The sequence below is a fragment of the Humulus lupulus genome, chromosome 8 (assembly GCF_963169125.1).
Source record: "Humulus lupulus chromosome 8, drHumLupu1.1, whole genome shotgun sequence".
Classification (NCBI taxonomy): Eukaryota; Viridiplantae; Streptophyta; class Magnoliopsida; order Rosales; family Cannabaceae; genus Humulus; species Humulus lupulus.
The window spans coordinates 119347247-119355138 of record NC_084800.1 but is presented as its reverse complement, the minus strand read 5'-3'; positions in this window follow the sequence as shown (position 1 = coordinate 119355138).

Here is a 7892-nt window from a genome sequence, read left to right as displayed (position 1 = left end):
AATAGAAAATAATACAGGCCTTGATTTTAAGTCTAATGGGCTTATAATCAAATGGGAAATTTCACGGGCCTATAACCCATGATAATTTCGACCTAGGGCTTCAAAATGACTATTATTTTATTTATTTTTTAATTAAATTAAATGGCCTAATTGAGTCTATAAAAGGCGTGCTTATAGAGAAGTCAAAAAAATAAGTTTGATAAGTCACAAGTCAGATTTTCTGATAGTTTTAGATTCTCTCTAAACACAAGTCCTTTTCTAAGCCTCTTTGTTATTTTCTCTTCTTCTCTCTATATCTATCTCATGTGTTGAGAATTTCCCACACTAGTCTAGGTGGTTCTAAGGATACATTGGAAGATCGTGAAGAAAATAGAAGATCGGTTCAGTTTCTTGATAATACTCTGCGACAGAGAGGATACAAGAGTTAGAGAAACTGAAGGAAGGACTCTTTAATTCCGCTGCGTATACTGTAAGCATTCTATTCTTTGTTTCTCTTTGAATTCAATTTTAGAAACATGTTTTAGGCTATCTCGTATTAATTTGTTTAATATTAGATATACATAAAAATAAATAAAGATCCTGTATAAGCTTTTCCAACAACTGGCCTCAGAGCCTTTGGTAATCTTTATTTTCATGCATGAACATGTTTAAAATTGGATTATTTGATATGTTTGAATAATTGGATGGATTTCATGTTTTTATGAAGCATATTGATTTTATGTGAATTTTAGCAATTTTTAGGTTATTTTGTTGTGTTTTCTATGCTATTAATTTTTATATATGCTTTATTTTGTGTAAAACATGGCAAGAATTTATTAGAAAATGGTTTTGGTTTGAAAATTTTTGGAAAAATTTGGCCTGGCTCCCATGCGCGCGCACACCAACCACCAGCGTGAACAGTACCCGTGAACAGTACCACGGGGTACTATTCATCTTTTTTTTTCAATTTCTTTTTAAAAAATTAAAATTTTTAGAAATAAATTATTTATAATCAAAACCAAAAAAAAATTATATATATATATCTTTTTTGTTTTATCATTTAATTTTTTTTTTAAAATAAGATATTTTTGTTAGTTGAGATTTAAATAATTAGATATTTTCTACAAACATTCAAATTCAAATTTAAAAATAGACTAACAACTTAATTTTAAATCTTTTAATTTATTAAAATATTAGAATTATGATATCAGATATTTAAGATATTTTCATTTAAATTCTTGATATTTTTATTAAATCTTTATTTGAAAATATAAATATCTTTTTATTCTATAGTTTTTAATATTTAAATTATTTGAAATTTGAATATTGTTAGTTAGATATTTTTAGGGATATTTGAATTTGTTTAACTATTTGAGATATTTTAGGGTTGTTATAACTATTTGTATTTTATTATTTTTAAATGGTTAAAATATTAGATAATAGTTGTAACAACACAAGATATTTTGGAAAATAGTTAAGATATTGATTTTAAAATTTAAAATTGGTTAAATTTTGAAAAATATCATTTTTTTCAGCCAATTGATAAAATATTTTTTTTAATAAATGAGATTTAAATTAACTTTGGTTAATTGTTGATAAATCCTATTTAAATTAAATTAATATTTTTTTTTCAAATTAACTTAAAACCAAGTTGATTGTTGATAAATGAAATTTAAATTAACTATTGTTAATTGTTGATAAATTTCATTTAAATTGACTTATTTTTTGTAAAAATTTAATTAATTTGAACTATCTATATATTCGAGATTTTATAAATGTTTGTATTATTTCAATAATCATGTAATAAAACAAGCAAGCAACACGGTTGTCAAACTAAATGATTTCTACTACTTTTATTGATAATATGAAATCGTGCTACATGTCCGACATGGTTTTATAAGGGCATGAAATCGTACTTTCTCTCTATATGCTTTGCTCTTTTGTAGCTTCGAGGTTCTTTCGAATTCACTATTGCCTCATTACTGTCACTAGACAAAATGAGTGGTTTATCCATTTCTGGAATAACACTGAGATCCGTATAAAACTTTCTTAGCCAGACTATTTCCTTAGCCGCCGTAGAAGCAGCTATGTACTCAGCCTCCAAAGTGGATTCTAAAATGCCAGATAGCTTAACGCTTCTCCAAATCATAGCTCCACCCCCAAGAGTAAACACATTTTTTCAGAAGTAGACTTCTTGTCATCAACATCAGTCTAAAATCTGAATATGTGTAGCCTAACAGGTACAAAGATCCACCTGAAAAGACTAACATATAGTCTCTAGTCCATCAAAGATATCGACTTCCATCTATTGTTTATTTCCAAGGTTTTACTGACACTTGCTCACCACTCCCACTGCATAGAAGATCTTCGATCACAACACACAACATAGCATGCATTAGACTTCTAATTTCAAATGCATAAGGAATTTGTTACTTCTTTTCTTTCTCTTGAGGAGTCTGTGGAGACTGCTGCTTAGAAAAACAAATTCCATGTCAAGACACTAAACATCCTTTCTCAGAATTTGTTACAGAGTAATGACCAAGCACCTCACTAAAGTAGGTCGCTTGAGTTAGAGCTAAAGTTCAGTTATTTATTTCCCTGATGTTCTGGATGCCAAGAACACGACTTGCTACAACGAAATCTGAAATTTCGTTTCTAGCCAGTTCTTTATGTTTGATAATTTCTTGACATTGTTTCCAATGAATAAGATATCATCTACATAAAGGATTAAAAACACCACAATGTCTTTTTCCCTAAGTTGTCAAACACAAGGGTCAACTACATTTTGTTCAAAAACTCAAGTCTTAATGTTTCCATTTAACCTTAAGTTCCAGGAGCGCGAAGCTTGTTTAAGTCCATAGATTGACTTACTCAGCTTGCCGAATTTCTTGTCCAACTACTTTAATCCTTCTGATTGATGCATGTTAATTGTCTCATCAAGATAGCCATGAAAAATGCTTCTTTGATGTCCATTTGCCTTATCTCTTAATCAAGAGTTGTGGCTATGGATATGAATATACTAAATGAATTTTAACATGGCTACCGGAGAAAAAGTTTTCTCTAAGTCAAATTTCTCTCTCTGCCACGAGTCGAACCTTTAATGTCTCGACCTTTCTATCAGCTCCTCTCTTCTTCTTATAGATCCTCTTGCACCCCATAGGCCTAAAGTCCAATGGCACATCTACAAGATCTTAGACAAATTAAGAGTACTTAGACTTTATTACCTGGTACTTGGCTTTGAGTCAAAAATCTCTTTCAGACTTACCCATTGCCTATTTAAAGGCCAACGAATCATTGTTACTTGTGTCCCCAACCAACTTGTGGGTTTCACTATCCATATCATAGGTACCGGGTTCCGAGAAATCCTCCCACTATGACGAGGCATCGTAACTTTCTGACTTGGATTAGTGGTTTCTAAATGTACCTTGTTTTCATCGACTTGCATCGGTAAGGATGGAACAATAGTTTATCGTTTCTCCATCTAATACTATTTTTCTATGAGACTTGAAATTCATTATGTAGTCGTTATCCAGAAAAGTAGCATTTGTAGAGCCAAACACTTTCTTGTCTACTGGACTATGAAACAGACCACCCTGAGTACCTTTAGAATAGCCATCAAACAAGCAAACCCTCAGCTCATTGTTCTAGCTTTCTACCTTTTTCCTCATGACAAAAACATGACACCACCAAATTCCATAATGATGTAAACCAGGTTCACGACCATTTCATAATTCTAGTGGTGTCTTGGAGACAACTTTTGAGATGGCACAACATTTAAAAAAAATATATCACATGCGGTCTAGGTAGCATGTCTCCAGAAAAGATCTAAGTAAGAAGTTGGTAGAGTTTAATAGCTTATCATATAACACACATTTTCATAAACGTGCGATTCACACCGCTCAGCAAGACTGTTCTGTTGCAGAGTCCTTGGGGCAGTTGTTTTAGACAAATCTTCAAGTTCAATTAAATGATCTTGGTTCTGATTATCCAAGTATCCTCCACCCCTATCAGATCGCAAGATCTTTAACGTTTTACCTAATTTGGTTTTAAAGCCATAGCAATGAATTATTTGAACTTCTTAACAAATTCGCAGAATTCCTATGCTTTAGGTACTTACATGAGTCTCTAGAGCAATCGTCGATGAAGGTGACGAAATACTCATAACCACCCCACGCTTGAACATTCATATGTCCCTAGACATTTGAACATACTAGCCCTAGTGATTCTTTGGCCCTTTCTCCTATCACGGAGAATGGACGCTTTGTCATTCTGCCCTCGAGACTAGATTCACAAATAGGTAGGTCACCCTAGGTGAGTTCCCTCAAAGGCCCAGCCTTTGTTAGTCTTTGAATCCTATCATAACAACTATGACCAAAGCAAAAATGTCAAAGGTATGTCATTTCTAACATTATTGACCTTTTGTCGTTTAACGGTCCTAGAATTAGCTGTCTTAAACAACTCATTATTTATAACATAAGGTTCGTTTAGTTGCAATAGGTATAGCATGTTTTTCATACATCCACCCCACAATTCAAATTCATTTAAAGAAATAGGATTTTATTACTTGTGAAAGTAACTATAAATTGTTGTTGATGTAATAAGAAAAACTTAAATTAAAATTTCCATTGAAAATCGAAATAAAATAAACATTGTCTTAAAACAATATATTCATTTCCAAAATTCATTCAAGCTTATCCTTTTGCCTTGTTTGATACGAACAACCCGTGATGGATACCAAGCCATGGCTTTCCCAATGCTAAAAGTGTAAAAAGGTACATGCATGTGTTAGTAGATTGTGATTCAGCGATCCAAAACCGAAGTATCATCCTCTAAAATCACATGCATCCAAGAAAAATTTAATTATGTTGGGTTCCATATGCCTTGAGTTCCGGGCAATCTTGTTTCAATTCCCAGCCTCCTTGCAGTTGGAAACACTCCCTTTTTGTGTACTTATAATCAGGCCTTGCTCCAAGATGCTTTGCAGCATTTGGTGCCTTGCCAGTTGACTTCTTGTTCTTTTTGTATGAATTTCTTCCTCTTTGCTCTTCGAAGAAGAAGCTCAAAGCAGCTTCTCCTTGAGCTTGTTTAGTAGTATTAGCATTCTTTCATTTGCTCGAATTACCATCAACAATCCTCTTTGAAGGATTTGGTGATTGTTGCATGGAAAAAATAGGAATATCTTTGATTATCACGAACTCGACGTTGTCTAAAATCAACACCATGTTGATGTTGGACAAACATTTCGTGAGGTTCTCACCATAGAGTAACATTTTAGAGATCAGAGAGAGTATGAGGTAGGAAGCTTAGAGCTTCTATTATCAACTAAGTAGAAATCAACGCATTTCTTGACAAACATTTATTCATTAAATTTTTTAGAAATAGCATAACATACAAAATGTTTTGAGATAAGCAAAATACTAAAACATTTATCTTCTATTTCTTAGGTACTTTAGCTAGCCATGAACCCATGTCTCCCGGTAGGCGAGAGTCACAAATATTCACGTAGTTAAATAGAGAAACATCTCAATTAATAAAACATCATAGACTTTTATTAACTACATATTCCATCTGATCAAAGTAACGGAAACTCATGTGTCCGGGTAGGCGAGAGTCACAAATATTTCTTACTTTATGAGTTTGACCCATGGTTTCGATTATTATAGACTTAATTCCTATAGTCACCGTAGGGATGAGTCTATAGAAGGTCCATCTATAACCATCTATCCTAAGAAATTTAACCATGTTAAGAAGTCCAGTGAACACCTTCCGTAGGGAGACGAAATCAAAGCGCCATGAGGCCCCACTGAACTCTAACCTTGTTAAATCAATGGTGGAGATCGAATTGAAATTTTTTAAAACTCATTATTAAATATTTTAGTATTTTATTCTTTTTGAAAAATATCAACTTAGGTTTTCCAAATTATCAAAATAATCAATAAACCAACTAAGGTTCGCCAAATTATAAAAATAATCAACAAACCATAGTTTATAATCTTTCCATTAATTCTAAAATTACCATTGAAAATTAATCCAAAAATTAGAATTAATATATTTCTAATCAATTATTAGGTCAAACTAAAAAGAATAACTTAATACAATTAAGTCCAACTTAGGTAAATGGGCCTTAACAGTTCGAGCTTGCATGGAGGAGAGCTGGGTTCAGTATGTCGAACCCACTACTAAGGCTCTCTAACTTCCACACAAAGTCCAAATAGACAGGAATTTGAACATTTGTTTTATTAATTGTTATTCAATTGATTAGGTTCAATCTAGTAATGCAAAGCAAATGGGCCTTCACAAGTGGAACCACCCACAAGAGAGGAATTTAAACTTTACATGTTCAATTGGGCTCAAATAAAACCTAACATTTTATGAAAGTTTTATTTGAGTTTTCCTACATTTTTTAAACGCAAAAATTGAGCCATCATTATACTTATATTTAAAGCCCAAATGCAAAATATAACTTAATAATGATGCTTGATATGTTAATAATTGGATGGGCCTAACATGTTACTCTATAAGCATGTATTATTAAATTATGCAAATATACCACAACAATATACTATTTTGCAAAATATCATGATTAATTAACATAGAATTCATCGGACAAAATTCAATATAATTAATTAAACAAGTTACAAAATATTAAATTAATTAAAATAGAATTTATCAAACAAAATTTAATTTTAAATAATTAATTTAATCAAGGTTGTTAAGTTTTTAGGAATGACAAGATATTTTATTTATAAATATTTTAACAAATTTTAAAATATCAAATATATTTTAACCAAATTTAAAATATCTAGTATTATCTGATAACTAATTATAAATATTTTAAACAATAAAAATATCTTGAATAATCAGATAACTAATTTTAATATTTTATTTATAACAAAATTAAAAAAATATATCTTAAAATGTCGTGATTATCAGATAACAAATTCACAATATTTTAAAAAGAAAAAATATCAATAAAATTATCAGATAATCAATTTTAAATATTTTAAACCTAACTGCACAAAATATCCAATTTAAAAAAATTAAATTTTTTTTTTTGCGAAAAAATGTCGCGCGGGGGTTCCGGCACCGACGTCGTACGGATTCGTACGGCGTCTGTACGCCCAGGTCCTGGCGACAGCTCCATGCGTGCCCAGCACACACACACTGCAAAAAACAATCCAAATTTTTTTTTTTAAATCTGTGCAATTTTTAAATCCAAAACAAGCCAAAAACAACACAATTATTACTAAATTTACATAAGAAAACATAACACATGAACCAATAACATGTATCATCCAATTAATACCTAACATATCAATAAATTACATACATGTTCATTCATGAAAATAAACTAGCAACCTATGGCTCTGAGGCCAATTGTAGGAAAAACTCATTTCAGGATCTTTATTTATTTTCATGCAATTTACATATTATCAAACAAACATGCAAATTCCTAAAACATGCTCCTATGAAATTGATACAAATACAAAGTAAAGTAAAAACTTACATTACGCAGCGGAACTGGAACAACTCTATCCTTCAATCTCTCTAACCCTTGATTCATTTCTGTAGCAGAGTATTATCAAGAGATTGAACAAGATCAGCAACACAGTCTTCCTCACCAAGCCTTTGATCAACCTAGAACTAGTGTGGGCTGGTTCTCAACACATGAGATAGAGATCTTGAAGAGAAGAAGAAGAGAGAGTGGCCAAGAAAGGTTAGACTGTCTAGGTTTTCACTTACCAATCAACTAAAACTCACTTTCTTATGAAAACCCTAGATATCATATTCCTTATATAGGCAACTTAATGAGATTTATTTAAATTTAAATTAATTAAAAATAATAAACAAAAATAAAAGCCTTGGGCTGCCATAAATGGACTTGGGCCCAATCTCTTTGTTTTGAATTTAAA